This window comes from Benincasa hispida, chromosome 10, assembly GCF_027475165.1.
Source record: "Benincasa hispida cultivar pf3 chromosome 10, pf3_genome.v1.1, whole genome shotgun sequence".
NCBI lineage: Eukaryota > Viridiplantae > Streptophyta > Magnoliopsida > Cucurbitales > Cucurbitaceae > Benincasa > Benincasa hispida.
In genome coordinates this window covers 12563671-12591140 of record NC_143487.1, presented here as the reverse complement: position 1 = coordinate 12591140, position 27470 = coordinate 12563671, and the positions used below count along the sequence as shown (strand labels likewise).

Here is a 27470-nt window from a genome sequence, read left to right as displayed (position 1 = left end):
ATCATATTTGTATCATGTAGCTGTATTACTTTATAGATTATAAATCAACTTCAATTGATGTTTCCGGTTCATTCTGGTAAACTAGTAAAATTGTATGAATCTGGAGATACTACTTTAAAATGTTAATTAAAAACTATATAACAAAAAAAAATCATATTTATTTTATATGCTTTGAAGTTGGGGAAAAAAAGACATTTAATTAATTAGATAAATTTAGGAAATATAATTTTAAAAAAATCTTACATAAACGAGAAAAACAATAAAAATGTTATATAAAGAAATATATAAGATATTGATATTTTTGCTTCATAGAATAAGATGTAAATGTGTCCGCCTTTAAGTGTTTAAGATCAAACTATCCTTTAAATTATAACGGTATCTAATAATAAACCATACTTACAATTTCTACAATTTAGTGTTACACAAATATATCATGCAATCATCTAAAGTTGAAAAAACAATAATTAAAAAGAGAAAGCAAATCCGTTGCCGAGAAAAAAGTGGAAGATGAGACTTTATATATATTCTAAGAGATGATAAGTTACAAGCATTTTGGGGTTTAAAACCTTTCCAATCATATTATTAATTTGAATTAAACGTAAAATCATTAGAGTTATTATAAAATAAAAAAGAAATGTCATGATTAATCATTAATTAAATAGATAAAAGTAACTTACACCCACCAAAAATAGAGAGAAAGAGAGTAACGTGCAATTTTTTTGTTTAAATTTAAAGTATTCTAGATAGAGATAATTAATTGTTTAGAAGAAAAGTAAGGAAATGATTAAATAAAATTGGTATACTCGTAATTAATCCAAAATACAAAGAATTACACGGTTTTGAAGAAATGATTGGCATTTTCGTAATTCACTTAAAAATGAAGGATTAAATTGTCTAAAAGAATTTTCAAAGATCGTACCTTATTAATATAATATAGATATGGATGAACTTTCAATTGTGTGTCTCATAAATCATTTACCTTAAAAAAATTTGTAGTAAATGTAAACTCTAAACCTATTTTACTAATTATTTGTGTTTAAGTTTCTATGATTATGAGTTAATGGTGTTTATATAGTTAAATGTTATGTAAAGTGTGTTATGATTGTGTATAATGTTTAAAAGAGGAAAATTTCCTACATGTTAGGAAGGTGTGCTATCGGGTTGTAAAGGGCAGACGACGCTTAGGAAACTTGAGAGCTTAAAGCAATGGAAAGTTAGGCGTGTGGCAAAGTTGGAAAATGGTAGAAAAATAAATTTCCTCAGTATAGAAAGGGAGGCTCTGAGGTGAAATAAGTGGAAATGATACTTAAAAGAAATAAAAGAGCTTGAGGGGTTTTTTCATGTCATGTGAAGGTTTCAAAGAGAAAAAAAAATGACCAAGTATGAGTCTTGCATTGAGGGCCATGAAGAGGTTAGTAGAGCCTACCGAGGGAATGGGTATTGAGGATGTGTTGGCTTCACCAGAGGTTAGTGAAGGCCTAGGCATGTGGTGTGCGTGCAGTCAAACTTGCCTGAGAGAGCGCTTGAGGGATGCTAAAGCAAGAGATAGGCGGGTCGCAAGGCGCAAGGTATGCCATGGAGGTTAGCTAAGGCTTTGATGAGCCACAAGTCTCAACGCAAGTGCCTAAGATAAGGCGTAGGAGACAATGATTGGTAAGGCGATGGCCGAGAAGGAGGGGTCTAAGCGTTCAACATCACCCTATGCAATGGTGTCCAACCTATGCATTGGGTGAGGCTGAAATGCTTAGGATAATCACCTGGTTAGGGGGCCATGTGGCATGTTTAGAGCCTTAAGCTAGAGTTAGTGGCCTAAGTGTCACTTTATTAAGCCCTCTAATCATGCATATACTAGTATAAAAAGAATTTTAAGAAGAAGAGCTCGGTTTGGCCATTTTCACTCGGGCTATTTGAGAGGAGTTGCTGCCAAACTTAAGGTTGATCAATGTTGAGGGCGGTTTTAGGCTGCCAAGAAGAAATTCCCACGAATTGGAGCTGAAAGTTGAAGAATTTGTCAAGTGCTCAAGATTCTTAGGTTACTCAGATAGGTTGTAAAGATTGACGAATTTCAAGCTTGTGGAGAGGAATCAGAGGCTGAAATTTTAAGGTAAGTTAGTTGAAATGTCTGGGAATAAGTTCTTAGAAGGAAGTTTCCTAAGATTAAGTCTGAAATTTAAGTTATTTAAGTTGGAAAATTTAATTCGGAATTTTTTGTTGGATGAACAAGTAGGCAACTGTCACCCAAGCATAAGCAAGCAGCTGACCGTCTGAGGCTAAGTGCAGGCAAGCATATGCATAGGTAAAGGTGTGTGATAGAGTAAGCAAGCGCTGGCCGAAGTGTGCACGTAAAATGCGCGAGAGCTGCATTCAACGGAATAGGCGCGTTGAGGGTTGCGGCCACAAACGCCCATCGCATGGGCGAGGTAGGCGGATCCTAATGACATTGAGCACCTGTGTGTGGATTGCTACCCACTTAACCAATCGCAAGGTAAAAACTAGTTAAGGATGGTAATGCATTGAGTAAAAAGGAATGTGATGAACGTTGAACTAGATTTGGATTTAGTATATGTTAAAGTTGAATGATGAAGTTAAGCTCAATAGGGACCTAAAGGCATTAACCAAAGGCTTTTACTATTTTCACAGGACAAACGCAAATAGGGGAGGCTTACAACTCTTTGAGAAGTAACTCAAAGGCAGTAAGTGACTGGCTTCACTACAAGAAAATTCATATTCAGTGACAAATTTTTAGCGTCGTAAGAAAATTTTGTTGCTAAATGGTAATTTATAGCGACACAATGGAAAACATGTTGCAGAATATCATTTTTAGTGACAAAATTTATATCGGTGTCACTGAAACAATCTATGACGAACCAACACCATTAAATATTAAAATTCTTTAGCAATATATTACATTGTCTCTAAAAGGTTATTCAAAAAATATAATTAAAAAAATCCATTCTTTTCATTTTTCCCTCCTTTCTCTCTTTTTTTCTATCTTTGATTTCCCTAAAACCTATTTTTTATTTCTTCAACCTCCTTCCCCTTTTCGTTCCCTCTCCCGAAATCGAACCTCCAGTATCTCTCCCGGCATCACCTCCAAATTTTTAGGTGAGTTTTCTCTCCCCCTCTATATTCCCCCTCTGTGTTCCCCTTTTAACTCCCCATCAGTCCCCTCTTTTTTTTCCCCTACTTTTTACCTTTTTTTTTTTTTTTTTTTTTTAAGAAACATATTTGTTTGATAATCATTTTTGTTTCTTGAATTTTTTTTTAAAAATGTACTCCAATCTGAGAAACTACAAAAAAAAAAAAAAACAGAGAGAACTTTCTTTCAAAATAGTATAAATTCTTCATTTGGACTCTTATTCATAAAGGCCTCATAATACCATTTATAAATGTCAATCTCGTTACCTTGCCCTTCATATATCTTCAAACTAGTGTGTTTTGTGCAAGAATCACTCCTATTTCACAACCAAGCTATTTTTCTTGTAGTGTGCCTCTCTTAAGAAATCAATCGACGTTGTTTCCATTCAAATGCCTATTTCACTATTAGGTGGCCAAGTCTTTAAAGTTATGAATCTTACCCAATCTCTCTATATTTACTTTACTCTTATTACTTCTCAATAGACATTGGTTAAAGGAAGAAGATTATGAGATGATGATGATGTTTATTTGTTGGAGTTAAGAACTTTGAGAAGAATTTTACCCTCATTAAAACGTTGAAAGATTAAGGGTGTTTTCAATCATACGTGTTGCTTTTCCACTTAATATGGCATTGACACTAATAAGATCGACCTAACTTTGATTAGTGATTTAATTGCCTAATTGCATTTTTCCTAAGACTTAGATTCTAATAGTTTGATTTCTAATTTAGGTACTTCACTTTGTACTTGTTATGGATCGTAGTTGGATAAATTTAAGAGATCGAAGGTCTAGTCAATATTCTGACAGTATTGATAATTTTATTGAAGTCGCGAAGAATTGTTTAGATGAAGCAGGAAGAATAAGATGTCATTATTCAAACTGTGTGAATACAAATTGGAATAACTTAGATGACATAGAACGTCATTTATATAAATATGGCATGTCTCTGACTTATAGCCGATGGATATTCCATGGAGATACAGTCGATCATCCTCCATTTTTAAGGACTAATTCAAGGTTTATAGGTGCAACATTTTTAGATTCAATTGAAAGTATAGAAGACAATGAAAATCTTATAGCAAACAATAGAGATCATAGAGATAATGTGGAAGATGATATGCTAGAAATGATTCATGATTTGTATGGTCCAAATTTCGAAGAAACTAGAAGAGAATCTAGTGAGGAAGATGGAACAAGTGGAATTTTTCATGAAGTAGAAGAGAAGTTATATCCATGGTGTCTAAAGTTTACTTCGTTTAATTTCTTAGTGAAACTTATGCACATTAAGGTGTTTAATCGTTGGAGCGATAAATCATTTGATATGTTGCTTGAATTGTTAAATGAAGCCTTTTCGGATGGTGTAAAGCTACCTACCTCATACTATGAGGCTAAGAAAAGACTATGTGACCTAGGGATGGGATACGAATCAATTCGCATGTACAAGTTTGATTGTGCTTTATTTTGGAAAGAGTATGCATTGCTTGATAACTGTCCACATTGCGGAGAGTCAAGATACATATTGAATGATAGAAAGGGAAAAAATCCACATAAAGTGTTAAGATATTTTCCCACTAAAGACAAGGTTGCAAAGATTATTTCTTTCAAAACATACTGTTGAGGGTTGGAAGCATTTTGATAGCCAATATCCTTGTTTTGCTGCAGACACTTGTAATGTTAGATTAGCTCTTTCTTCTAATGATTTTAACCCATTTGGAAACATGAGCACATCATATAGCATGTGGCTGTTGAGTTTGATGTCCTAAATCTTGTAAGGTTCTATAGTTTGTAAATATTATGTACAAACGCAATGTTTATCTAATAAATATATAATATTTATTCCATTTTTTGTTGCATTAATCACAAACCAATAAATTAAGTTCCATGGTTATCTCGTAACTTAAACATGTATGCAGAGACATACGGATAGATCATGTTTTAAGTGATAACCTAAATGGTCTGTAATAGATTGATAAGGTTGCATACCTTATCCTGTTGACACTACGAGTATGGCCCACTTTGTAGATCTTATAATTGTTGTAAAATGCTACAAGTGATCTGATCCTGATCATTCCCATGGAGACATGTGAGCGAGGATATTTTATATAAAGTAGTTTATATAATACTGGACCATGAAATGAGTAGTCTCATTATATAACACCGTTCTTAATAGAGACTTCCATTTCATCAGAATAATCATAGTAGGACTATAATTTATTGTTCATTAAAGAAATCAATCTTACTTAAGGAATTAGATGTAAACTACAGGGGAAAACGGTAATTTGACCTAGTTGTACTTACGAGCAATTTGTGAAGGGTCATCGTACTATGGATTGATTATGTCCAATGGACATAAAAATATATCTGTAGTGCGAAAAGTGCAGTTGTCGATCTTTAATGGAGTGCCCGAAAGTTAACGGATGGTGAATAATTTAATTAAAGAGTTTAATTAATTATTCACGAACCATTGGAGCTTCAAGCTACAAGTCCATGAGGTCCCCTCCGTTGCTCATCGGATTTTATGAGAATCAAGTTTTGGATTAATTTGAATTGTTCAAATTAATTGAGGAAATTAATTATATATGATATAATTAAGTTTATGTAATTATATATGATATAATTAGTATAATGTATTTGATACATTATAATATAAAGAATTTATGAGAGGAATTAAATAGTTGAATATGATTCAAATGTTAATTATATGAATTAGATTCATATAATTAAATTTTAATGTAAATATGACCTATATTAAATACCAAAGAGAGAAAAAACAAACTATAGGTTATATATTGTATATGATACAATTTTAAACAATATGTTATATCTTATATATGATATAACATATGATTGCATAATATATAACGAGTTGGTTATTATATATTTTTGTTATGATTTTAATTGTGAATTAAAATTATTTATTAATTATTTTATTATTAAACAGTTTTCTAATTATTTGATTTTAAAGAAATTAAGGGGAGGGAGTCTTTTTCTCTCCACCACTCACGTAAGAAGTGGTAGAGGTCTCTCTTTGATATACCTATAAAAAGAAAAAAAAAAAAACCATAGAACACAGAAAGAGCGTTACTCTATGTAAAAGTTTTTTTGAGCTTTCCCAAGGTTGATCTCTCAAAATTCTTCCTTCTCCCTCAATCCCAAAATACTCTAGAGCCCACACTGAAGGATCTTGTTTTACAGAGAACCTATGAGCGGAAGTGGATCGTCCAAATTCCATTACAATTGAAAACAAACGTTTATAGTAAAACATTCAGATTATGCATCTTAACTAAAATTACAGCATGCTATTGAAACTAGAAAAATTAGTTCAAGTGATTATGTGTCACACCTCCAACCAGATTACCCTTCTTAATCCGGGAGTGAATGTGACGATAGTAGTTACCAACCCTTTTGTGGCACTTACTGTCTAACTAAAATCCTTGACCTGCTTAGGTCCCTGGAATACATATATAACATTCACCAAACTAAGGAAACTTTTAAAAAAATAACCTAATAATACTAGGGATCAACAACAACATAATTACATCATATTAATACATATAGAGTTCAACGGTCCCAATATACTTTACTAGACCCTAATATGAGCAATACATATGTAGACATTTACGGAATAAACACCTAAAACTTCTCTCTAGACTTTGGACTTTTAACTGGAGTCCTTGAGTGGCAGAGCAAGATGACAGCTAACCTCTAGGGAGATGACCACTACTTGGGAAAAGAAAAACATTTGAAAGAATGAGCTACTCGCCCAGTGAGTGACTTAATAAAAACATAAATCTCATGCTTAAACTGAAAGCTCGAAAACATAATACTGGAACTAAAATATGTCCAGAAGAGACTCCTACTTCGATCTCTTCATACTGAACTATGGCTAAGAGAGATCCCTACGTCGATCTCCTTATTGAAATACCTACGTGCACATGGAATTTTCTAAGTACCATCAATACCTTAGGTACATTTATTCAGATACCTTCCTTACCTTCAATATCCAGCTCACTTAAGTTATCAAGTTCTCGAAGAGCATTAAAAAGAATAGTTTTCAAATATAGCATAGAAATCTCTTTAGGATACCTTCCCTACCTTCAGTATCTTTTTTCATTATGTTTAGGAATACCAACACATATACTTTGATAACCTTAGGTACTTAAAACACAGTACATCAAGCTTCATTTAACCTTAGCTTTAACCCTAACGCATGCTCAACAATATTAAGAGCACATATGCTTTAAAACATAATACAAATACTTGTAATACAAATATGTCATAGAACCTCCTTTTGAAGACTACCATGATTCAACCATTGTACCAAAGCATATTTCATAAACTTTGTAACTAGCATGCGTTTATAAACTTTAGAGAAATGCATTGCTTGGAACTTCTTGTAAAATAACCAACATAAAAAGCATTGTTAATAAAGCATGGATTATTGAAATATTTATAACCCATTTATAAATCATTTATAGTCACTCACAGCTCGTCGGGCTCTTAAACAATTTATATGCCTCTCCTAGCTCTTCTTGGCCTGAAAGAACATAATCCCCGGTTAGATTCCTTAGAATTCTCAACAAAAAGCTTCAGGTAGCTCACTTACTAATGAAACTTTCATCAACAAAACAACATTACTAGTAAGATGATCATTATGGGCGAGATCACCCTCATGAGCGAGATTTACCACTTCTAGCGAGATTTATGACTTTCCAGCAAGATTTGTAACTTTCTAGCGAGATTTGTAACTTTTCCAGCGAGATCTTCATCCTTAGCAAGATCCTCCTCTTCCAACTCACTCTCACTCTCACTCATTTTCTTATCTCTCGCTTGCTCTCGTTCACTGTGGTGAGCCGCCTGCATAATCTTCCCAAGCAGCTGCCTGCTTACACACCGATTCCCTGTTCCAACTTCAAAAATTCATAACTCAAAATCCATGACTCTTTTTAAGAAACTTCCTTCTACAAACATTTTTAGAATTGAGTGAACTTTCTTACCTTCAAAATATCAGCCGAAAATTCCTTGTACGTTCTAGAGCTTCCCATCTTCATTCCGGGCTCTGATTAATCCGAGAATCTACCCCTTCTGCATATTCTTCACTTTTTGCTATTCTCCGTGTGAGATCTTTCACCGACAAAGCAACCTCAAAAACTAGATTCTCCCAGCTTTCGAACGGCATCGATCTCACTTAATTTGTTTAAGTCATTTTCCAAAATCGAGCTTCTGAAGTTCCTCTTCCTTTTATAATTCCTTCTACCTCCCCGGTTTAAGGGTCAAATAGCCACCTCATCCAGCATTTAGTGCTTCCGGCCAATTCCCATTAGTGAGTTTCTTCAATTTATTTATTTTTCCTTCCCTTCCTTCATAACCCACGTTAGACCTTCGCCTCATAATATAAATTTAGCGTGCATCGTATAGTCCATCATCTAACGCCCAGCACCTATCGTCTAGCACCCAGCATCTATCGTCTAACGCCCAACGTCTATCGTCTAGCACACAACATCCATCGTCTAGTGCCCAACGTCTATCTTCTAGTGTCTAACATCTATCGTCTAGCGCTTGTCGTGCTACTCATCGTCTAGCATTGTTGCCGATCATGCAGTGCCAATGCCCCATCGCTTAGCGCTATCGTCCAAAGTATAGCACTATCGTTTAACGAGATCCTTCGTATCGTCTAGCGCATCGTTCCGTTCCGCGTGATTACTACACGATCGCGCAGCCCCCGCCTACACAATCGCCTACCTCATCGTGTAGTGTCGTTCACTTACTAGACGATCGCTTACCTAATCATATAATGTCGCTCATCTGCTACACGATCGTCCAGCGCCTTTGCTCGCACATTCTTGAGGTTGCCGTAAGCCTTATCAACACATCATGCCTTTGAACCCAGCGTTCATCCTTAGTACCAACACATAGTTTATCCTTGCCTTCAACACTTAACCTCTACAAGCCTTGGTTGCTACACACGCAACTCCATGCATCCATAATTCTCCATCAACGCATGTCAACACTTTGCTTCCATACTTAGCAAATTTTCACTTGTTATATTATCTAAAACTCACCCTTGACTAAGTATTTCTAACACTTAGAATTTTCTTCCTCCATCAGCCTACCTTCTTTACCTCCTTTCATAATTTTACTTAACATGCTTGTTACTCACTTATGTAGGAAAAATGGAGTACGGGGTTTACATTATGCCTTTGAAGAACTCTTCTTCATGTAAATTCCTCGAATTAACTCGAACTCCTTGAACAACAATGAACTCTCCTCGAACAAATAGCAACCAAAACACTCAAACCAAAAGTGAAGGATACTACCACTTGGTGACCTTGGTATTCTCGGGGTGAGAACCCAAGAGTGGTGGACTCTGCCTATTTTGGTTAGGAGGGAGTTTAGAAGTTCAGAGGAGGAAGACGATCGAGGAAGAAACTCTCTATCGCAAAGGAAATTCTTTAATCGTGTAGAGGAACCAAGTCTATCGTATAAACTCTGACAATCTATTGTATAGAATTTTTTGTTTGTCATGAATCTCTCAATGGAAAAATAAAATCTTATTTTACTTATCCCAATCTGCCACAAAACCACTTAATTTCCCACTAAGATGGTTAGAGAGAAAAATGGAATAATTATCTAAATAATTAATAATATAAATAAATATGATAACCAACTTATCATATTATATTTATAACATATAGTTTTAATATTGCATCATATATAATATAAACTATAGTTCTTTTTCTCTATTTTATGGCATTTAATATAAATCATATTTATATTAAATTTAACAACTATGAATCCCATTCATAGAAAATATATTTAAATCACATTCAAATATTTATTCCTCCAATTAAACTATAATGTATCAAATACATTATGTCAATTATATCATCTATAATTGAATCTATTTAATTATATCATATATACTTAAATTCTCTCTTATTAATTTGAACAATTCAAACTAAACCAAAAACTGATTCTCAACTAAATTTTTTTGTGCTACCAATGGGATCTTATAGACCTATAGCTTTAAGCTTCAACGGTACGTGAATAATTAATTAAACTCTTTAATTACATTATCCACCATCTGTTAACTGTCGAGCACTCCACTAAAGACCGGCAACTGCACTCTTCGCACTATAGATATATTTCTGTATCTATTGGATATAATCAATCAACAATACGATGATCCTTCACAAATTGCTCGTAAGTACAGTTGGGTCAAATTATCGTTTTGCCCTTGTAGTTACATCTAACTCCTTAAGTACCACTAATTCCTCTAACGAACAATAGATCATAGTCTTACTATGACTAAACCTCTCTCAGGCTACGAGAGAGTGTGGCGCCATATTGTTCAAAAACCAGAATTAACCCTTAATAGAGCAATTTATCTACTTACCCCTACTTCAGGGAATGAATGAATTCCATCTTGTGTAGCTGAGTACCCAGTTCCTCAATCAGACGAATCCCCAAAATGGTAGGCTTGTTAAGTCAGCGATCTGGCCACTCTCACCCATATAAATCAAAGAACCGTCCTCATAGGTAGTAGTTCAAAACTCACTCAGGATTAAGGTAATATTACCTATGGTCATCCTAGTGAAATGAAAGTCTCTATTATGAACGACGTTATATAGTGAAACTAAGCATTTCGTGGTCCTGTCTTGTACAAACTCCTTTGTATAGAATATCTCTGCTTGCATATCTAATACATGAATGATCAGGATCAGAACATTTGTAGCATTTTACAACATTTGTAACATCTAAAAAGAGGGTCATACTCGTAATATCACCAGGATAAGGTACCCAGCGTTATCCATATACTATAGACTATTTAGGTTATCAATTAAACATGATCCACATGTATGTCTCCACATACATATTTAAGTTACAACGATAACCTTGGATGTTAATTTATTGGTTTGTGGTTAATGCAACTAAAATATCATATATTTCATAGACAAAGTGAATAAAATATCAAATATTATTAATCACATATATTTTTTATCATATAAGGTTTACAAACTATAGGACCCTACGAGATTTAAGGTATCAACCACGACACACACCTCCTAATTCTCACCAGAGATTACTGAGGACACCTTCGTGGTAGTGTACGAGGGATTCGATTGAAGAACATCTTCAAGGGTAAGTTTTCCTAAACTTTTTTTATTTATAATTTCCGAGGCTTGTTGTATGATTTATTTTTTCTAAATGCATATGCTGTAAAAATTATTTTCCTTTTTCAAAAACATTTGGGAATTGGGATAATCCGCCTCTACTGCGGTCTCCTTCACAGGGGTTCTTTCAGTGGCCAGTTATGCTCATTCCATACAATGTGCCCCATTGGAAGTGTATGAAAGCACCATTTATGTTTTTATCTCTACTCATCCCTGGTCCAATGTCTCCTGGTAAAGAAATTGATATTTACCTACAACCACTGGTAGATAAGTTAATGAGTTGTGGGTTAATGGTGTTTGAACATATGATAGTCAATGCTTATTTCTTCCAACTTCATGCTACACTATTGTGGACAATCAATGATTTTCCAACTTATGGTGATTTATCTAGTTAGAGGACAAAATGTTATAAAGCATGTCCAATTTGCAATGTTGATACAAGCTCAATGGGACTAAAGAGCAAAATTTGTTATATGTGACATCGTCGGTATCTATCTTTAACACATACATGGCGTAAAAATAAGCAACATGATGGAAAATAAGAAATGCGAGCAACTCCGAATATATTATCTGGACAAGATATTATAAATCAATTGAATTCAATAATTTTTCTATGCTCAGTAAGAATCCTGTAAGACCTGATAACAAACGAAAAATGATAATTAGTCAGCACAATTGGACTAAAAGAAGCATTTTTTTTTCAATTTTCCGTATTCACAAAACCTTAAGCTGCGTCATAAACTTGATGTGATGCATATTGAGAAAAACATATGTGATAATTTGGTGGGTACTATATTCAACTCGAAGGGAAGACTAAGGACACCACTAAAGCTCATGGGGATTTAGTGAACTTGAATATAAGGAAGGAACTTCACATACAAGAAATTGATAATAGGCGTGTCAAGCCTCATGCATCTTACACATTAACTATTGCTGAGAAAGTGAACTTTTGTACATTTTTCAAATCAATGAAGTTTCTTGATGGTTTTGCTTCCAATATATCACGGTGTGTAAATGCGAATGAGGGAAAAATCTCTGGTTTAAAAATCCATGATTATCATGTTTTATTATAAAGACTTCTCCCACTTGGCATTCGACCATATCTACGCAAGGATATTTATACAACTATATCAGAGTTGTCTAATTTCTTCAAAGGTCTAAGTAAAAAAACTTTGAGCATACCTGGATTAGACAAAATGCAAGCTGATATAGTATTCATCCTATATAAGTTATAAAAGATATTTCCACCAACATTTTTTGACGTAATGGTCCATTTAGCTGTCCATTGCCATGGGAAGAAAAAATTGTTGGCACTGTTGGATATAGTTAGATGTATCCAATTGAAAAGTAAGTAAATTCGTTTATATTTTTTAAGCCTCACTTTGTTATAGGTTGTTAATACATGTGCTTTCGATATTATGTATTAGGAGTTTGCGATATTTAAAACAATATGTTAAAAACAAAACACGACCAGAAGGTTCAATTGTTGAGGCTTACATCATAAATGAATCTTTAAACTTTTGTTCTATGTATTTACATGGAATTGAAACAAGGTTTAATAGAAGTGATCGAAACAGTGATAATATTGATGATGACAAGAGAAATAGTGGATATCAATTTTTTCTTAACATATACGATGGTTGGGTAGTGGCCAATTTCGAAAATTAACTTCTAATGAGTTAGAGAAATCACATTGGTATACTCTAAATATTTGTGATGAAGTGGAACCTTATCTTCAGTATGTATCGTTTATAACACTCATTTTATATTTGAAATATAAATGGAAAATTAAACTAACTTGTAAAAGTATAGGGAGCATATGAGAGTACTTGAATCAAATAATGGACATGATGTTTTGCATAAGAGGCAACAACTAGAATTTCCTGCATGATTCAAAACAGCGGTACGGCCTTGAGCGTTATCATACCTCTAAGTTAGATAACTCTACTTTACATAAATATTGTCTTTTATGATTAGGCCCAAAGGTTGCATCGTGATAAAATGATATCCGATGATTTGTATGTCCTTTCTTGTGGTCCAAATGATTGTGCTTGATAATCGTCGGACCACGCAAAATAGTGGAGTTACGGTGCCTGGTGATGATGAATTTGGGTAAATCATTTCTATGGTGAATTACATGAAATAATAAGACTACAATACATTTGTATGAAGGCAGTTCATCTTTTTAAGTGTGAATGGTATGATATCAGTTCACGAAAAAAGTCGAATTAAGATAGTTGATGGCTTTATATCGATAAATACTCGTCACCAATGGTATAAAGATGAGCCATTCATCCTTGTAAGTCAAGTTGTACAAGTATTCTACTTAGATGATTACAAACTTGGTCAAGAATCGAAAGTTGTTCAACAATTTCAACAGAAAAATGTGAGGGATATTTTAGAACTTGGAAGCAATGAAATAGAAGTAACGGTAGATGTAACCATACCTACATGTTATCCTCGAGTCGAAGATAATCTAGATTCACAAACATTTAATAGAGAAGATGTTGAGCCTTTGACTATTGAAGATCAAGTAGATTTACTTGTACAAGGTAATGAAGAAGCATCGACTGATGAAGAATATTTTGATTTCAATCATTCGAGCGGTGAGTCAATGAGCACGCATTTAAACACATCACTATGTGACGAAGATTGTGACACTTACGAATAAAACTATTTGTAAGGCTATACATAACTACTTAAACTTACATTATATGTATATGAATCTTAGATATTTTTTTCTTATATTGTTATGTTACAAGATGTCGTCAAGAAGTCATGGACCTGTAAATCGTAGTAGGCCCACCTCAAACATCTCACAAGTAAACTACAATAATGAAGATTCTATTAGTGAGCTAGAAGTTGGTTCGATAAATTCAAATGTTCAGAGTAATGTGTTAATTTCTATGAATAAGTATTCAAATTTCTTATATCCTTAAATGTACTAATATTTGATATTTCTTATGAAGGTTCTGGGACTCAAACAAAAAGTTGAGGAGCGACTAGATGGGTTGCTCTTGAGAAGTATGTCAAAGAAAATGATCGCAGTTCAATCAAAATTGAACTTGAAGATAGAAAACTCATTGTAAGGACTCGTCCAAGTTAAATTCTACCAATGGAAAAGAGGTACGTAGAATAGTACCTCTTAAATGTGAGCAGTGGTCAGATGTCTCTAGAGAGGTAAAGAAGGAGATAATAGATAGACTTTCGGTAAGTTAATTAGTTAAGTATATTTTTTAAATATAAAATACTTCTTTTAGATAAATTGGAAACTAATAGGGTTTGTTCTTCAATGTTAGAATTACTTCATTCTGGATTTGAAGGACCCCATAGTACAAAATTATCTTGAACATAAGATGAGTGTACTACTTAGAGAGTTTCGTTGTTCTTTACACAAACTTACAAACAGTATAACCCTCCAGCTGAAGCACAAAAACACCGCGACAAACGAGTTGCAAGAGATTCAGATTGGAATTGTTTAAGTGATCGATGGAAAAGAAAAGACTTTAAGTGTATCTTTGAGGCAAATACTAAGGCTCGAGTTGCTCTTGCATTCACTCATAGAGGTGGCACTTCAACATTTTTACGCCATAAGAAAAGAAAGGTACATATTTCATTCTTATGTCCATAATCAATCTTTCTTATTCTATAATTTTGATCATAACATGCAGGAATTAGAAGATGGTAAGGAGTTAAGTGATATTGAATTATTTAAGCACACTCATTTTAATGCAAAGAAGAGATGAGTGAATGATGAGGCAAAAAGAAATATGTAAATAAACTTTTGTGTTTATATATTTTCTTTCTTATTTTACACCACAATAATGATATGGCATATTTATTTTGTAGGATGAGATGATGACATTAAAAACAACTTTAGAAAAAGCAGGTACACCTATTGAAGATAGAGAAATCTGTGAAGAAGTGTTGGGTAAATGGTCAAGGAATGTGAACGGCAAAGATTGGGGACCAAGACCAAGAAATTCTAGGAATGATGCAAGCTATCATCATGCTAAATAAACAAATGCTCAAGTTGCACATTTGCAAAGTGTAGTTGAATCACAACAAGCCGTGATTGAAGAAATCTTAAAAAGGTTGGCAACCCAAGAAGGGGCATCTAACACAAAAAGGAGTTAACCATTTACAATTCTATTTTGTTAAAGTGTTTGATTAGATTAAGTGTGTAATGTTGGATTAGAAATTCTTCTTATAATTCTAGTTTATTCATGTTAACGGGGTTTGTTTACTTTTGTTGATATAGTGATCATGACTTCTATGAAAATGAGCTATTTTATTGATAGAAGATGATTGTGTTTTAAAGTGTTTGTCCTGAATTTGATATTAGGAATTTGGTTTTCTATTTCACTTGATATAAGAATGTGGAAATGTTCTAATATTGTTGATAGAAGATGGTTGTGTTTTTCAACTCCCCCTTCTTTAATATAATTATTTTAATGGTCCTATATGATTGTTTCTATGTTAATTGGGGTTTGTTTACTTTTGTTGATATAGTGATCATGACTTCTATGAAAATGAGCTATTTTGTTGATAGAAGATCATCATGCTTTGAAGTATTTATCCTTAATTTCATATTAGGAACTTGGTTTTCTATTTCACTTGATATAAGAATTTGGAAATGTTCTAATATTGTTGATAGAAGATGGTTGTGTTTTTCAACTCCCTCCCCCCTCTTTTAATATAGTTATTTTGATGGTCCTATATGGTTGTTTCTATGTTCATGGGGTTTGTTTACTTTTGTTGATATAGTGATTGTGACTTCTATGAAAATGAGCTATTTTATCGATAGAAGATGGTTGTGCTTTGAAGTGTTTGTTGACGTTGATTTTGGTGTTTGTCCCTACATGCTTTCTCTCTTAGGAGCTTTTGCTTTGATTTCTGATAGGTTTCATGTGTTCTCTTTTTCTCTTTCTCTTGATATTAGGAATTTGGAAATGTTTTAACATTGATAGAAGATGGTTGTGCTTTTCAACTCTCCCTCCTCGCCCCTTCCCCCCCCCCCCCCCCAATATAGTTATTTTGATGGTCCTATATGGTTGTTTTTATGTTAATGGGGGTTTGTTTATTTTTGTTGATATAGTGATCATGACTTCTACAAAAATGAGCTATTTTGTTTATAGAAGATGATTGTGCTTTGAAGTGTTTGTCCTGAATTTCATATTAGGAATTTGGTTTTCTATTTCAATTGATATAAGAATTTGGAAGTGTTCTATTATTGTTGATAAAAGATGGTTGTGTTTTTCAACTCCCTACCCCTCCTCCCCTCCCTCCCTCCCTCCTCTTTAATATAGCTATTTTGATGGTCCTGTATGGTTGTTTCTATGTTAATGTGGTTTGTTTACTTTTTTTGATATAGTGATTGTGACTTCTATGAAAATGAGCTATTTTGTTGATAGAAGATGGTTGTGCTTTGAAGTATTTGTTCATGTTGATTTTGGTGTTTGTCCCTACATGCTTTCGCTATTAGAAGCTTTTGCTTCAATTTTTGATAGGTTTCATGTGTTCTCGTTTTTTCTTTCTCTGGATATTAGGAATTTGGAAATGTTCTAATGTTGATAGAAGATGGTTGTGTTTTTCAACTCCCCCCCTCCCCTTATGATAGTTATTTAGATGGTCCTTTTATGATAGCTTCTATGTTAATAAGGTTTGTTTACTTTTGCAATACTGAGCATGGTTTTCATATAGTTTGTAAGAAATTGGATTTTGTGAATATCATTATGTCCCCTACTTACATATTTTAATTTTTATATGTTAGATTTTATATATTGATGGTGACGAGCTAGTACGAGATTTCACAAAGTTCAGTCTAGATGAAAATGCAAAGAATTTGGGGGTATTTTATATGTTTGTTTCAAACTGACCTTTTGTGCTTCAAATACCTTACATTGTGATTTTTGTTATGTAAACTCGCGATAGCTAGTGTTGGTACTAATTTTGATTGATATAACTTTGAGCTCATTTAGGAAATGATTGAAGTAGGTTGATATTACATTAGGATTTTTCTCATCCAAACATGTGATCAAGTTGGTATTTCATTTTGTTTCAATGATAGTATTTTGATGTTTCAGAATGTGTGCATCTTCATTTATAATTTTTTGTTTTAATTTAAAATGACTAATCAATTATTAAAATGTTTGATAGATTAATTTTAGATCTTATAATAGGTTCATACATTAAATTGAGCATCATTTTTTTATTCAATAAAATATTTTTAGCAACTATTTATATAACATTAGTAAATCGATGTTTTTTATTGACGCTTGTGTTGCAAAAGATGCTTGCAATGAGATGACCAAAAATTCACATTTAGCAGCAGTCTTATATGTCGCTAAAAATTAACTTTTAGAGACAAATTTGTCACGTCACTATATAAAAAAAATAGCAATAAATCGTTTGTTGCTAAAAGTACGCTTTTAGTAACGCATTAGTGTCTGTAAAAGTCATATTTTAGCAGTGTGTACTAAAATGCGTCATTAAAACTTTTAAGTACGCGGCTACCGCGACATTCACAGTGACGCGCCTCTACGTGTTGCTAATACTTTTAGTGGTGTTTTTACGCTTTTAGCAATCAATTTATTCGTCACTAAAAGCTATTTTCTTGTAGTGCTTTCAAAAGTTTACCGAGTGTCTCACTAATGAGTTTGCAACGCATAGTTAATTTTTACTTGATTTTCTTAACGCATGATTTAAGTATTGGAAATTGATGTTGATCGCTTGAGTATAGTTTAATGACAGATTTTAGATATAACTCCCATGCATTTCAATTAAGCTTTATGCCATGTTTTAACATGAGACTAAGATTTTCAAGGGTTTCCTAAAGCATGTTGAGTATGTTGTTTTGTAATGAAGATTCATCTAAAGTTAAAATGTTTTATGCATTGTGTGAAAAACCTACTCGTGGACATAGTACCGAAGGTATGGTAAGGTACCCAGTCACATGGAGATCCTTGCTACCGAAGGTATGGTAAGGTACGTAGGATCCTAGTCAGTTCGATGTGCACGTAAGATCTATGTTATCGATGTTGATGAGATCGAGAAAAAGGGCTCTCTCTCAACTAAGGTTATTAGGTATTGAGTACAAGAGCTCTCCCACATGCTTAGGCAGAGAAGTAGAGGCATTGTGCAGGAAATGATGATAAGTTGCATTCTAGGATTTTTATATGCCATGCTTTCACGTTTCTAGATTTAATTTTAAACCCTGTAAATTATCAAAACATGTTTATGTTATGTTATATTATTAAACATGTTTATGTTATTCTTGTACGAAAGTATGTTTCTTAAAATAGTCACTCACTAGGCATTTTATGCTCATTCTTTTAAATGTTTTCTCTCCCCAGATAGCGACCAGCATCTTGAAGCCTATAAGATCTGTTAGTCAGTCACTACTCAGGATTTTCAAGCATTAGTTTAGATGGTCCACTTTGTTATGTGTAGATCATTGGTTTTGTTTGTACATGTCATGGGGGAAGGGTAGAACTCGCATTAAGCTATTTTTGTACTAAACTTAAGTTTCCCGAATCTATTGAGGTATACTAGTTTGGTAACTGTTTAGTAGTATGTATGTATTGTTGGGGTTTGTGCCCTAAAGTCTCGTGTCCAGTAGTTTGTAAATAACTTTGTAGGAATACTTGTGATGTATAATATAAATGATATTTACTTCACTACTTGACTTTGCACATTTAGATTTTACCACAAACTAATAAACTTAATATCCCTGGTTATCTGTATATAACTTAAGCATGTATGTGGTGACATACAAGTAGATCATGTCTTGAGTGATAACCAAAATTGTCTGCAGTATATGGATATAGGAAGGAAACCTTATCCTGGTAACGTCACGAATGCGACCCACTTTGTGGAATGGTCACAAGTGTTGTGACTTGTCACAGACGGTCTGATCCTGTTCGTTCGTGTAGGGGACATGCGAACGGGGACATTCTATACAAAGAGTTTGTATAAGACCTGACAACGAAGTGTTCATAGTAAGTGGGAGTGGGAAGTGCGAAGCATATCCCTCGGTCTTCCTCGTTGGATTGAATAAAGTTTTTGTGCATCGCCTCGTGGCATCCTGGGTGTGTCCCCCTATAGGATGGTTATTTTGCGCATTTCTTTATTTGATCTCCTGTAAGAGGATAAGGTTACTTAGTTTCTTGTCCTAATTTGTCTTTTTCCTACAGTGAGCGCATTAAGGAGGGACTCTGTGGCCGAAAACGAGAGGTTACACTTACACAGGATTGTTAAGGGTTAACTATTCTGGACCGAACAAATGGTGGCTATTAGATTTAGTTCCAAGAGTTGGTTCTGCCTAATGGTTGAAAATGTCTCATCCCAGTGAAGGGTCATCCAATCACCCCACCGGTGATGTTTGTCATGCCTCACTGGGCATCATTGCAAAATAGAAGTCTTCTCACTTAGGGTACTTGGAATCTATTTTGCTAAAAATTAATTGGTTAATTAAAATGTGGTTTTTGCAAAGTCTTATAAAAGGTTATTCGTGTTTTTCCAGCAATGATTTTTTAATGGCATCAACCACTATCAATTTGCTTAGCGCCGAAAAACTGAATGGCCAAAACTATTCAAGTTGGAAACATATGCTCACGACGATACTCATCATCGAGGATCTGAAGTTTGTCCTTACAGAGGAATGTCCTCCTATTCCACCTCAGGATGCTACTTGAAATGTTTGAACAGCGTACGAGCATTGAACATAAGCAAATGAAAAGGCTCGAGCCTATATTCTGACCAATCTTAGTGACGTGTTGGCCAAGAAACACGAGTCCATGGTCTCAGCTCATGAGATCATGGAGTCCCTGCAGGGAATGTTCGGACAGCCATCTGGACAGCTCAAGCATGAGGCTCTAAAACGCATCTTCAACTCCAAAATGGAGGAAGGCACCTCTATTTATGAACACGTGCTGAAAATAATGGTCCACTTTAACGTGACGGAGATGAATGGGTCTAAAATTGATGAGGGTAGTCAGGTTAGCATTATCCTGCATTCATTGTCAGAGAGCTTCCTCCACTTTGTCAGCAATACGATTCTTAATAAAGTGGAATACTCCTTTACCACTCTCCTCAACGAATTGTAGACTTACCAATCCTTACTGAAAAGTAAGGAGAAAAAAAAGAGGTGAGCCAAATGTTGTCTCGTCCTCTAAAAGGTTCTCTTGAGGTTCGACCTCAGGAACAAAGTTTGCACCTTCCACTTCTAACTCTGAAAAGGGGAAGAAGAAGAAGGGTGGTAAAGGGAAAGGGAATGTGCCTGCTAACCCGCCACCTGTCGCCCAGAAGAAGCGTCCACCGCCAGTTGAAAAAAGAAAATGTTTCCACTGTAACCAGAACAGACACAGAAGAGGGATTGTCCTCACTATCTGAAAGAAAAGAAGGCTGCCAAGGCTAAGGCCAAGACAGACAAAGGTAAATATGATTTGCTTATATTAGAAACTTGTACGAACACTTATGATGTAAGCAACTTTGTAAACAACTTTCTAAGAACACTTATGATGTATAATATAAATGATATTTACTTCACTACTTGACTTTGCACATTTAGATTTTACCACAAAACCAATAAACTTAATATCTCTGGTTATCTGTATGTAACTTAAGCATGTATATGGTGACATACAAGTGAATCATGTCTTGAGTGATAACCAAAATGGTTTGTAGTATATGGATATAGGAGGGAAACCTTATCCTGGTAGCCCTACGGATGCGGCCCGCTTTGTGGAATAGTTACAAGTGTTGTGACTTGTCACAGATGGTCTAATCTTGATCATTTTTATAGGGGACATACGAGCGGGGGCGTCCTATACAAAGAGTTTGTATAAGATCTAACTACGAAATGTTAACGTCTCATTATACACCGTTCATAACTAAGACTTCACTTCACTAGGATGACATAGGTAACATGACCTCAATCTTGAGTGAGTTGGGAACTCCTGCCATTGAGGGCGGTCTTTTGATTTGCATGGTGCGAGTGGCCAGAACTCCGACTCAAACCTACCATTTTGGGGATTTGTCTGATTTGGGAGCTGGGAACTCAGTTACACAAGATGGAATTCACTCCTTCCCCAAGGCAGGGGTAAGTAGATAGATAGCTCCTTTAAGGGCTGATTCCAGGGCTTGAACGATGTGGCGCCACACACCTTCTCATGGCCCGAGAGGTGTTCACACATAGTATGACTATGTTGTATTGTTCATTACAGGGATCAGTGGTACTTAAGCAGGAAGATGTAATTACAAGGGCAAGACGGTAAATTGGCCTGTTGTATTTACGAGCATCTATGAAGGGTCATCTTACTGATGATTGTGAAGGAACTCTTACTCAAGAGTACCTACGAGCGGAAACGGATCTTTCCAATTTATTGTGGCAGAATTACCGCATATCATTCAAACATACTTTCATAATGCTAAAAGGGTCAAGAAATCATACCAGATGAAGATTTCTCGAGTCTGAAGCCCAACTATCTACCTCGAACAGTCACCACTCGAATAGAAGAAATCGGAGAAGACAACACCACTTAGAACCCTCAGTATTCTTGGAGTGAGAATCCAAAGTGTGAGCTTTGTTTAGATTTGGTGGAGGGAAGGAGGAAGAGTGACCGTACACAACGATCAAGCAAGTGAGAGAAGAGCGACCGTACCTTATGGACCATGGCTCGAAGTTCCAATGGTACGTAAATAACTGACTAAAATTTTTAGTCACGATATCCACCATCCGTTAACTGTCAGACATTCTACTAAAGACCGACAGTTGAACTCTTTTTGCCATAGATGTATTTCTATGTCCACTGGATATAACCAATCATCAGTATGATGACCCTTCATAGATGATCATAAGTACAGTTAGGACAAATTACCGTTTTGCCCCTATAGTTATATCTCATTCCTTAAGTACCACTGATTCCTCAAATGAACAATACAATATAGTCCAATTATGTGTGAACACCTCTCGGGCCAAGAGAAGGTGTGTGGCGCCACATCATTCAAGCCCTGGAATCAGCCCTTAAGAGAGCTATCTATCTACTTACCCCAGCCTCAGGGAAGAAGTGAATTCCATCTTATGTAGCTGAGTTCCTAGCTCCCAAATCAGACGAATCCCCAAAATGGTAGGTTTGAGTCGGCGTTCATGCCACTCGCACCAATGCAAATCAAAGAATCGCCCTTAATGACTGAAGTTCCCAACTCACGCAGGATTGAGGTCATGTTACCTATGGTAATCCTAGTGAAGTGAAATCTCAGTTATGAACAGTGTTATATAACGAGACTTAACATTTCGTGGTCAGGTCTTATACAAACTCTTTGTATAGGTTGCCCCCGCTCGCATGTCCCCTAAATGAATGATCAGGATCAGATCATCTGTGACAAGTCACAACACTTGTGACCATTCCACAAATCGGGTTGCATCCGTAGCGTTACCAAGATAAGGTTTCCCTCTTATATCCATATACTACAGATCATTTTGGTTATCACTCAAGACATGATCCACTTGTATGTCACCATATACATGCTTAAGTTACATATAGATAACCAAGGATTTTAAGTTTATTGGTTTGTGGTAACATGAAAAACATCTAAATATGCAAAGTCAAGTAATGAAGTAAATACCATTTATATTATACATCATAAGTGTTCGTACAAAATTGTTTACAAACTACTGGACACGAGACTTTAGGGCACAAACCCCAACAATCTCCCACTTTTCCTAAAGAGAAGTGTGGAGTACAAGTAAACAAGCCCAAAACAATAAACTATGGCATAAAAACCCAGTGCAACAAAATCTCCCACTTGCCCTAGTCCAGCCGCGGGCGGTCCTGTAGACCCATGCTCTGGAGGTGACCCTCAAACACTGTAGCCATGAAAGCCTTCGTAAATGGATCAGCAACATTTTGCTTCGAGGTGATCTTCGATGTACAATCTCGTGGATCAGATGATACTTTCGCTCTTTGTGTTTGTCGCGCCTATGACTCCTAGGCTCCTTGGAGTTCGCCACAGCACCACTATTGTCACAATAGAGAGTGATGGGCCTAGACATATCTGGAACAACTTCCAGCTCTGTCAAGAACTTTCTGAGCCAGACGACCTCTTTAGCAGCTTCACAAGCCGCTACGTACTCGGCCTCCATCGTGGAATCGGCTATGCACCCCTGCTTGGTGCTCCGTCACACTACAACTTCTCCATTAAGAGTAAATACTAACCCTGAAGTGGACTTTCGAGAGTCCTTATCAGTCTGAAAGTCAGAATTCGTGTATCCAATAAGGATCAAATCCCATCTTAGGACACATGTCCTTAGACAAAGTGACTCCATGCCTGAATGGTAGTATGCCCTTTTTGGAGTTCTGCATCGAGTACTTGAGCCAGATTTTGTCAATATATGATGCATGAGATAACGCTAGCACTTTGTTCTTACGATCCCGAAAGATCTGTATACCCAGAAAAAACTAAGCCTCTCCCAAATCTTTCATTTGGAATTGGGTCGCTAGCGTATTCTTAACTGCAGTCAGTAGACCTACATCATTTCCAATGAGTAGTATATCGTCTACATACAATACTAAAAAAGCTACTGAACTGTGGACTATTTTCTTGTTAACACAAGATTCATCAACGTTTTGGTGAAAGGCATACGATTTGATCGCAACATCAAGCCGAATATTCCAAGATCGAGATGCCTGATTCAGCCCATAAATGGACCGATTCAGTTTGCAAAGTTTTTGCTCTTGACCCTGGGCAATGAATCCTTCGGGTAGCACCATGTAAATAATCTTCTCAAGATTGTCATTCAGAAAAGTCGTCTTGACGTCCATGTGCCAAATCTCATAATCATAATAAGCTACAATGGACAGGAGGATGCGGATCGATTTTAACATGGCAACAGGTGAGAAAGTCTCCTCATAGTCGACTCCCTCCACCTGGGTATAACCCTTTACAGCAGTTGTTAACGGAATGTGAGATAAAGGGTCCAAAGAACCCCGTTTGCACTTGTTGATCCATTTACAACCTATAGGTCTTACCCCATCAGGCTCATCTACAATATCCCATACTGAATTGAAGTACATTGAATCAATCTCGAGATTCATGGCTTTGACCCATTCATCCCGGTCAACATCCTCCATTACCCTTTTATAGGACAACTGATCCTCAACGTCGCCATCTGTCACCATAGCTAGGATTTCTGCGAAACCTAGATAGCGATCAGATGGGTTCGTAACCCTCCCACTGCGTCGAGGTTCCCTCAACTCTTGAGGTGGAACCGACCTACCAAATGAACTATCATCAACAATTATGTTTGATGAATCAGGTCCTTCAACAACTCTTGTCGAAGTTTCAATAGTTTCTTTGGAAAGCTCACTCATCACGACTTTACTACGTGGACTATGCTCCTTGATATGATCCTCCTCCAGGAAAGTAGCGTTCGTCGAAACAAACACCTTGTTTTCGGACGGATCATAAAAGTAACCTCCTCGTGTACCTTTGGGGTAGCCTACAAAGAGGCACAACCTCGATCATGATTCCAACTTCTTGGAATTTGCCTCAAGCACATGTGTTGGGCAACCCCATATGTGGAAGTGACGTAAACTAGCTTTACGCCTATTCCACAACTCCAGAGGTGTTCTTGCAACACTCTTAGAAGGAACACAGTTGAGAATGTATACCGCAATCTCCACTATGAAACCCCAAAACGAGTCTGGTAAGGAAGCGTAACTCATCATCAAATGAACCATGTCTGTTTCTCCTCTCTGCTACACCATTTTGTTGAGGTGTACCCGTTGCCATGTTCTAATAAATAGTCCTGGAACTCAGAATCCAAAAACTCTCCACCTCGATCTGATCGAAGTGTTTTTATTCCTTTATCCAAAGCATTTTCAACTTCGGCCTTAAACAATTTGAACTTTTCAAAAGATTCAGACTTTCGTTGCATCAGATAGATATACCCATATCTTGAGTAATCATCAGTAAAACTGATAAAGTATTCTAGCCTCCTCGAGCTCATACATTCATAGGACCACAAAGGTCAGAATGTACTAATTCAAGAGGCTCTTTGGCTCGATAACCTTTTCCAGTAAAAGATCATTTAGTCATCTTACCTTCAAGGCAAGATTCGCACACTGGTAAAGAATTTTCCTTTAACTCGCTTAGAAGGTCATTCTTCACCAATCTTTCAATCCTATTGAGATTGATGTCCTAATCTAAGGTGCCAAAGTTCGACACTTTCTTTTGGAGAAACTCGTTGACGTTTAGATTGAGTTACGGTAGGTTTAAATGTCTTTATGTTAAGAAGGGAACTTAAGGCTAAAGGTCTTAGCACATACAAATTATTTTCCAGTTTAGCTGTACAAATTTCAACACCATCCTTACGAATAGACGCTTTATTCAATTTAAAAGAAATAGTGTAATTGTATTGTAACAGACACTTTACAGAAATAAGGTTCCTTTTTAGTTTAGGAACTACAAAGACATCTTTTAATATAAGAAACCTGTTCTGTAAAGTGAACTGGATGTCTCCCACTGCCACAACTGAGACGACGTGCCCGGTGCCTACTTGCATCATCATCTCACCAGCCTCCAACTGTTGCCAGGATCTAATCCTCTGAAAAAGAATAACATACATGATTAATGGCGACCGAATCTAATATACAAGCAGAATTATCATTCTCCACTAAACAAGTTTCTAATACAAGCAAATCATATTTACCGCTATCTGCCTTGGCCTTAGCCTTAGTCGCCTTCTTTTCCTTCAGATAACGAGGACAATTTCTCTTCTAGTGTTCGTCCTTGTTACAGTGAAAACAATTTCCTTTTTTAACCGGTGGGGGACGTTTCTTCTGGGCAACAAGTGGGGGGTTAGTAGGCGCATTCCCTTTCCCTTTACCACCCTTCTTCTTTTTTCCCTTTCCAGAGTTAGAAGTTGAAAGTGCAGACTTTGTTCCTCATGTCGAACCTCGATGAAACTTTTTAGAGGACAAGACAACATTTGCCTCACCTCCCTTTTCCTCCTAACTTTTCAGCAAGGATTGGTAAGTCTGTAATTTTTTTAAGAGAGTGGTAAGAGAGTAGTCCACTTTGTTAAGAATCATATTGCTAACAAAGTGGAGGAAGCTCTCCGGCAATGAATACGAGATAATGTTAACTTGACTGTCTTCATCGATTTTAGACCCATTTATCTCCGCCACATTAAAGTGGACCATCATTTTCAGCACGTGTTCACGAACAGAGGTGCCTTCCTCCAATTTGGAGCAGAAGATATGTTTCAGAGCCTCATGCTTGAGCTGTCAAGACGACTGTCCGAACATTCCCCACAAGGATTCCATGATCTCACGAGCTGAGACCTTAGACTCGTGTTTCTTGGCCAAGACGTCACTAAGACTGGCAAGAATATAAGCTTGGGCCTTCTCATTTGCCCGTATCCAACACTCGTACACTGTCCGAACATTTTGAGTAGCGTTCTGAGGTGGAATAGGAGGACATTCATCCGTAAGGACAAACTTCAGATCCTCGATGATGAGTATCGTCGTGAGCATACGTTTCCAACTTGAATAGTTTTGGCCATTCAGTTTTTCGTCGGTAAACAAATTAATAGTGGTTGATGCCATTAAAAATCCATTGCTGAGAAAAAATGAATAACCTTTTATAAGACTTTGCAAAAACCACTTTTAAATTAACCAATTAATTTTTAGCAAAACAGATTCCAATTACCCTAAGTGAAAAAACTTCTATTTTGCAATGACTCCCCAGTGAGGCAGGACAAATGTCACCGGTGGGATGATCACATGGCCCTTCACTGGGATGAGACAATCTCAACCATTAGGCAGAACCAACTCTTGGAACTTTCCAGGTAAGGGTGTTCCGTTGCTACATATGAATATTTTAGTTCTAATTTCATTTTATAACCATTTATAAAATAAACAACTAAAACATTCATCCCACATAACGATGTATTTATAACGCTTATAAATATAACAAAAAAAAATTAAAGCATACATAAATATAACCCTTATATTATATGATGCATGAGTATGCATTTATGTAAATTATGCTTCTCTAAATTATAACACTTATAATAAAGAAAATATGCATGACTTAATGTGGGGAGGAACTGGATCGGAAAAAAGAGGGATTCTAGTTGTGCACTCCACCACT

The 27470-nt window shown here is 35.8% G+C and overlaps 1 pseudogene; it reads left to right on the top strand.

Annotated features, from left to right (window-relative positions):
• The first annotated feature begins 3889 nt into the window (after positions 1 to 3889).
• On the top strand, positions 3890 to 15058 carry LOC150033108 (uncharacterized; annotated as a pseudogene).
• Positions 15059 to 27470: the final 12412 nt, after the last annotated feature.